This window comes from Cynara cardunculus, assembly GCF_001531365.2.
Source record: "Cynara cardunculus var. scolymus isolate 2C chromosome LG 6, CcrdV1, whole genome shotgun sequence".
Taxonomy (NCBI): domain Eukaryota; kingdom Viridiplantae; phylum Streptophyta; class Magnoliopsida; order Asterales; family Asteraceae; genus Cynara; species Cynara cardunculus.
In genome coordinates this window covers 18,611,227-18,618,454 of record NC_037533.1, presented here as the reverse complement: position 1 = coordinate 18,618,454, position 7,228 = coordinate 18,611,227, and positions in this window count along the sequence as shown.

Sequence of the window (7,228 nt, the reverse complement as noted above, 5' to 3'; positions counted from 1 at the left end):
TTATATTTTAGATTTTTTATATTTAAAATTAGATGTTTATCATGTATTTGATTGTGTTTATCTGCAGTTAGTTATACGAATTCAGATATGGGATGAAATCGGATAGGGATGAAATCTKGTTTAAGAGTTTTTAAGAGTTTTTAAGAGTTTTAGCCAAATGCTTTATAATATAGTATAGATACTGCAGGATAGACATAAAGAGATAATGATCGAAATAAACCCTGCAAGAGGATTAAATAGTTACTATCTATAATATATTATAAATCATTTGAAGAAAACTTTTAAAAAACATTTTTTATGTATGAAGTGTTGTTTATTAATGCATATTACTTAAACTTTAAGATTACAAGTAATTTGTACGTAAGTAAAACTTATTAAAGTTTCATGTTTGAATTCGTATAACTAACCACAGATAAACATAATCAAATAGAGGATAAATATTTAAATATAATAAATTAAAATATAATTAGGATAATCATTGAGTTGTAACAAAATACTTAATTATTATCTTTATAAAAAATTATATTATTAAACAAGAAAAACGGATTAAAAAATATCCAAAAAAGAGAAATTTTAAATAGTCATTTTGATACCAATATCAATATTTTTTTCAACTTTTTTATGATATATCTTCAGATTTATATTTTATTAAAAAATAAGAACATTATCGTTTTCTCAAAATCACATAAAACTGTATTATAACATCAATCGAGACAAAAATAATAATAAAATAAAACATAAAAATTGAAATTTATATCGCTGCATTATGTGAGTACCCTTCTAGTGATTTCTAGTAAATCCATATCCACACTATATTATAAAAAATTTGATAAAAACTATCTTTTGTGTATAAAATATTGTTTATTGATACATATTACTTAAAATTCAAGATTACAAGTAGATTGTACATTAGTACAACTTATTAAAACTCTATGTTCAATATGACCAACTGTAAATAAACATAATTAAATATATGATAAACATCACATTCTAATGAAATACTTATTTATTGTCTTTATAAAACAATTAGATTATTAAATCAAGAATAAATTACTTCCTTATTAAAGTTAAATTTAATTATAATAAGATATTTGAATTAAATAAATTACAAAAAAAATAAAACTTTTAAATAATTAATTTGATACTAATATCGATATATTTCATTCAAAAATAGAAATATTATCGTTTTCTTAAAACCATATAAAATCGTATTATAACATAGATAGAGACAAATAATAAAACGAAACATTAAAATCGAGATGTATTTCACGGCATTGCACGAATACTCTATTAGTAAACCATAAAATAATTAACAATCAATTTAAAGTTCATTATAACGGTTCTAAAATTACAATCTTCCTGACAATTACTATTTTTTATCTTGACATATACTTCAAATGAACACGAGATTCTCGTATATTTTGGTTCATTAAAATGTATCTTTCAACACTGTGGTGTCACAATGCATCTTATTATGTGTTTTGAGTATCACATTGTGGTGTCACCGGAGGACGGGGACGGAGAGAGAAGAGAGGACAAGGGAGAGAAAATACCTAAAATGTTCTTGCATTAAAATTTTAATTAAAAATTACCAAAATTATAAATTTTCTAATTTATCTATTGATTTGTAGTTGAGATTGGATCTCACGGTTATCACAAACTAGTCAGTTTTTCGTTGAACAGACCCCATCTTCTTTGAACCTCCACTTATATATATATATATATATATATATATATATATACACACACACATATATATACATGTACAGATGCCATGCACCTTAGGACGCGTTTTGGAAAACGTTATGTTCTCGTCGTAACTCGTAAGACTTAAGGCTTGACCTCACCGTCACACACAGCTCACGTCATTTAAAACCTCGTTCTTTTATCAGTATTTTTTAATTCAACATATTTAACGGATTAAAGGAAACGTAAGGAAATGGGTTTAAAATTTTATTGACACAATCCCATCATCATCATCATGAAGTCTTTATCCATTTAATTTAGTATTTAAAACACATGTTCAATAAAAAGCTTGGTAGGTTGCAATAAATTTAACTTTTAACCTACCAATCAAAATATTTTTAATTATTATTTTAATTATTTTTTACACGTTTAAATATACAAGACAACAATATACTTTAACTTGATTTTTTAAAATAACGTCATTTTTATTTTTATAAAAGAATAATAACAACGTACTTTAATCTGAAGTACTTCTTGAACTTTTTTGACTGTTTTTTGTAAGTCAGAGAATATTAAACTGGTTTAATTAGCACTAGAAGGATACTCGTGCAATGCAGCGAGATAAATCTTCATTTCAATATTTAGTTTTTATTTTGTCTCTATCGATATAATACGATTTTATATGATTTTGAAAAAACGATAATGTTTTTATTTTTGAATGAAATATAAATTTGAAAAAAAAATCGATATTAGTATCAAATTAACTCTCTAATAATTACTGTTTTTTATGTGACACTTTACTTCAATTTTTAATTATAATTTAATTTATATTCAATAATAAATTAATTTATGTTTGGTTTAATAATATAATTCGTTATAAAGATAATAATTAGACATTCTGTTAGAACTCAATGATTATCTTAACAATATTTTGGATTTTGTATATTTAAAATGAATGTTTATCTGCAGTTAGTTACACGAATTTAAAAATGGAGCTTTAGTAAGTTGTACTTACGCATAGTTTATTCTTCAAGATCATTAAATAGTATTCAAGTTTTCTTTTGATTTTCTCAAATTCGTGTTTTATTTCACTTATGTTTTGCATCATCATGGGTTGTGACAAGCGGTGGCACAGTAAAAAAGTTTAAAAAATTATCTGGGTTAAAATTTAATTTTTACAGAACTTACCTTCACTCCCCTCAGTAGAATTTTTCACGGGACCCCAGTCTATAAGATTCTTGGATCCGCTACTGATGACAAGAGTTCTCGAGTCGATTAGGTCCCAAAATTTCGACGAAGGCTTAGTTGAAGGGACTAAATCGAGAAAAGCAATTAGAATTGAAACTAAAAATGTAACAAAAAATTCTTCTGGGGTGAAATTGTACGTCATGAAATAGTCAAAGGATGAAAACTAGGTCTTTTTATAAACCAAAAGGACGATTTTTATAGTTTACTCTTAAAAATACCCATTTTTATAATTCTTTAATTATTTTTTAAAAGCATCTCCGTCAGTTATGTTAAGATCTTTTTTATAAAACGGAGAAAAGAATAATAAAATATCACTGAATTTAAAAAAAATATTCTGTAGCTGTTAAAAGATGCTCTAAGGGTTGGGTTCATGTGAGATCAGTCTGTTTTCGTTAGACCACTTTTTTACACTTGAAACTTCACAACAAAATGCTGTGAAGGTAAAAAAAGACGAACATTCAGAGCAAAAACCCTATGAAGGTTACATTCACAGCATTTTGCTGTGAAGTTTCAAGTGTAAAAAAATGGTCTCACATGATCCTAATTCATGGTCTAGAATCGTAAGATACACTACAACAAATCGGGTTTATAGGATGCCAAAAAAAATTAAATGTCCTAATAGACTGCTTTATAGGACGCCAAAAAAATTCAAATGTCCTAATAAACTGTTTTATATGACTTAATTTAAAAGACCAAGAAATGAAGTGTCCTATCTAGATGCGTAGTAATAAGTTTATAAGATACTTTTAGGCTTATTAACAAGTTTTTTATGACATTTTTGATACAAAACGTCTCACTAACAATTTTATAGGACACTATTTGAAAAAAATGTCATATAAAAACAAGTGTTCTATAAAAAGATGAGTTCATGAGACACTTTTTGAAAATTGTCCTACAAAATTGTTAATGCGATGTTTTGTACTAAAAATGTCCTAATTTTTTTTTGTTAAAACGTCTAAAAGCGTCATATAAACTTATTACAACGCCTTTACATAAGACTCTTTAAATTTTTTTCCCCTATAAATTAAGTCCTATAAAGTAGTCTATTAGGACACTTAAAAATTTTTGATTTCCTATAAATCCAGTTTTATTGCACTGATAATAAACACGTTTTTTTGTTATTATTATTAAAAAAAACGATGCACCGAAAAAGAAGGAAAGAAATCGATTATTTAAATTGTCATCTTTTTATTTAAATTATTATACATTTGATGGAACATGTGATATGTTCAACATAAAATGATACTCGTGAAGAAACAATATTTATCCAATATTTTTTATTTAAATATTATATATTCCATATTTTTTTAATTTTAAATTTTATAATATAATATTTTATAAAGATAATAATTAAGTATTATATTAGAACTCAATGATTATCCTAATTATATTTTAGATTTTTTATATTTAAAATACAATATTTATCCAATATTTTTTATTTAAATATTATATATTCCATATTTTTTTAATTTTAAATTTTATAATTATTTCCTCTAAATAAAAAAAAAAAACAAATTAAATTACATTTTTTTTATTGTCAAGAAAATAACGGATGTTAAATACGACTGGTGGTGTTCGTATCGTTATATAAAGAGTATCAGTATAATATTTTCAAGACTAATAATTTATGGATAAAAAAAGTAAGTGGGTGAGATCAGCGACGGACCCATAAATTTTTTCAAACAGTGGCACTATTTGACTACAAGATAAAAATATATAATTTTTTTTTTCAAACGGTGGCACCATTTGACTATAAGAAACAAATATATGAATTTTGACTAAGAAAATGACACTGAAAAGATTCGAGCATGGGTCTGGGGTGCAATAAAAGTCTTGCAAACCAACTATACCAAATAAAATTTGTTCTCATTGTAGTTTAAAAATACATACGGTGGTACACAACAAATTAATACAGTTGCACCTTTCACGAATCTATTTTTTTAATCTTTTGACGGAGGAATAATACGGTGGCACCACTACACTAGGTCCGTCCCTGGATGAGGTGAATTGTATAATGAATCCAAAAGAAGTATATCTGAATTGTTTTCAAGAAATATAAAAAATCAAGTATTATAATGGTCGAAAGATGACCGACGTTGCTCGATACACTTTGGTTTTAATTAACATCGAGGATAATCAGTACGGGTTTTGCTCGATAGTAGTTTGATGGAGCTCAGTAAAAACTCGATTAACTTTAGTTTTGCTTTGAAATACAGTTTTTAACATTATGCTGATGCGTCGAGGTTCTGAATTCAGTAGTTGAGAAGTGGATGGTCGTGATTGGATGTTCAAAGATGACGAGAGTTCGTGGATCTAGATTAATAAATATGATCTTGAACTGGAAGTTTCTTATGCAATAAATGTACAACAATTTAAACATCTGCACATTAAAAAAGATTCAGATATCTTAAATATTTCACAGATGAAATATTAAAAAAAATGATCACTTTAAAATGAAGATAATTCAAATTTTAGAATTTATGTTATTTTTAATTACAACAGATATTTTAAAAGTTTATCTGAAATAGAGAAGCTATATGAGAGACCGAGAGAGGGAAAATCCAAAAATTTCCAAATTTGAAAAGCGATCCAATTTTTTTTTTTGAAAATTGCGATACGTATTTTTTATTTTTCCGAAAAATGAAGTTGAATGTGTCATCATTGTTATATAAAAATTATTTGAGTTTTCTTTAGATATTAAGGTCATGTTTAACGATGATAAACTAATTGTTTTTTTGAGCTTATCGGAAAATCTGTTTTGATCTGCCATAAGTCAGTATTACAAGTATTATAATACTATACTAGACATGGGATCATGTGAGACATGGTTGTTTTCATGAGAAACACGAGACAACCTTTTTTACACTTGAAACTTCACAGCAAAATATTTAAGATTGAACTGTTATTAGTTTATTTAATGTTTATTAGAAGGATACCCGCGCAATGTAGCGAGATACATCTTGATTTTAATATTCCATTTTATTTTTTTATCTCAACGATGTTATATTATGGTCTTATGTGGTTTTGAAAAAACGATAATTTTTTTATTTTTGAATAAAATATAAATTTGAAGATATCATAAAAATTTGACAAAAATATATCGCTATTACTATCAATTAACTATTTAAAATTCATATTTTTTGTGTAATTTTTAATTCAAATTTTTTATTATAATTTAATTTAGGTTCAACAACGAAATAATTTATATTTGGTTTAATAATATAATTTTATTATAAAGATAATAATTAATTATTTTGTTAGAACTCTATAATTATCCTAATTATATTTTAGATTTTTTTTATTTTAAAATAAGATGTTTATCCTCTATTTAATTATGTTTATCCACAGTTGGTTACACTAATTCAAACATGGAGTTTTAATAAGTTGTACTTATGCATAATTTACTTGTAATCTTGAATTTTAAGTAATATGCATCAATATACAATACTTTATGCATAAAAAATAATTTTTAAGAGTTTTTGTCAAATACTTTATAATATAGTATAAATATAGATAAAATATATTGGACACGATAAAATCATTGAATATTTATAATATTAAAATATCTAAAATATAGAATCAGTTAGAGTTAAATGTAATATTAGTAAGAATTTAACTTTTATTCCTTTATTTTAGAGAAATTACAGAATGATCTGTTGAAGATTTTCCAAGTTATTAGTTTTCAGAAATATTTTGCAGTATTTGTAGGCCTGAACGCTTAATTTGTATTTGAACATGTTTATCAGTTGTTATGAGTTAGTTTTATAAAGTTTAAACATATTAACAAATTATACATAATTTAATATTAAGTTGTAAATATTGTATCAATATACGCACATAAATATACCTGTGACTAAATTCTGAACACTGAGTTTAGAAATTGCAAAAAAAATATATATATATATTGATATGTGTATCAAATTACAGAAAGCCGAAAGACAGTTCCGTTTGTTTTATTGAGGTAAATATGTGGAGTTTTAGAACTTGAGCTGTTAATATGGAAACTGAGTTTCAGAACCTTTCGAATTTTCAATCTTATTGTTTACAAAATGGTAAAATAAGAATATTATAAAAATTAAAATATTTTGTATGCATTATTGATTTGTACTGTGCTAACACCGGTAGTTTTGAAAACTTAATAGTTTTAAGTGATAAAACATAAATATTCATAATAATACTGTGTGTGTATATATATATATATATATATGTACACATGTATATATATATACACACACACTACAAAGGTACTCGCATAATATAGCGAGATATATATATCTCAAATTTATTGTTCTGT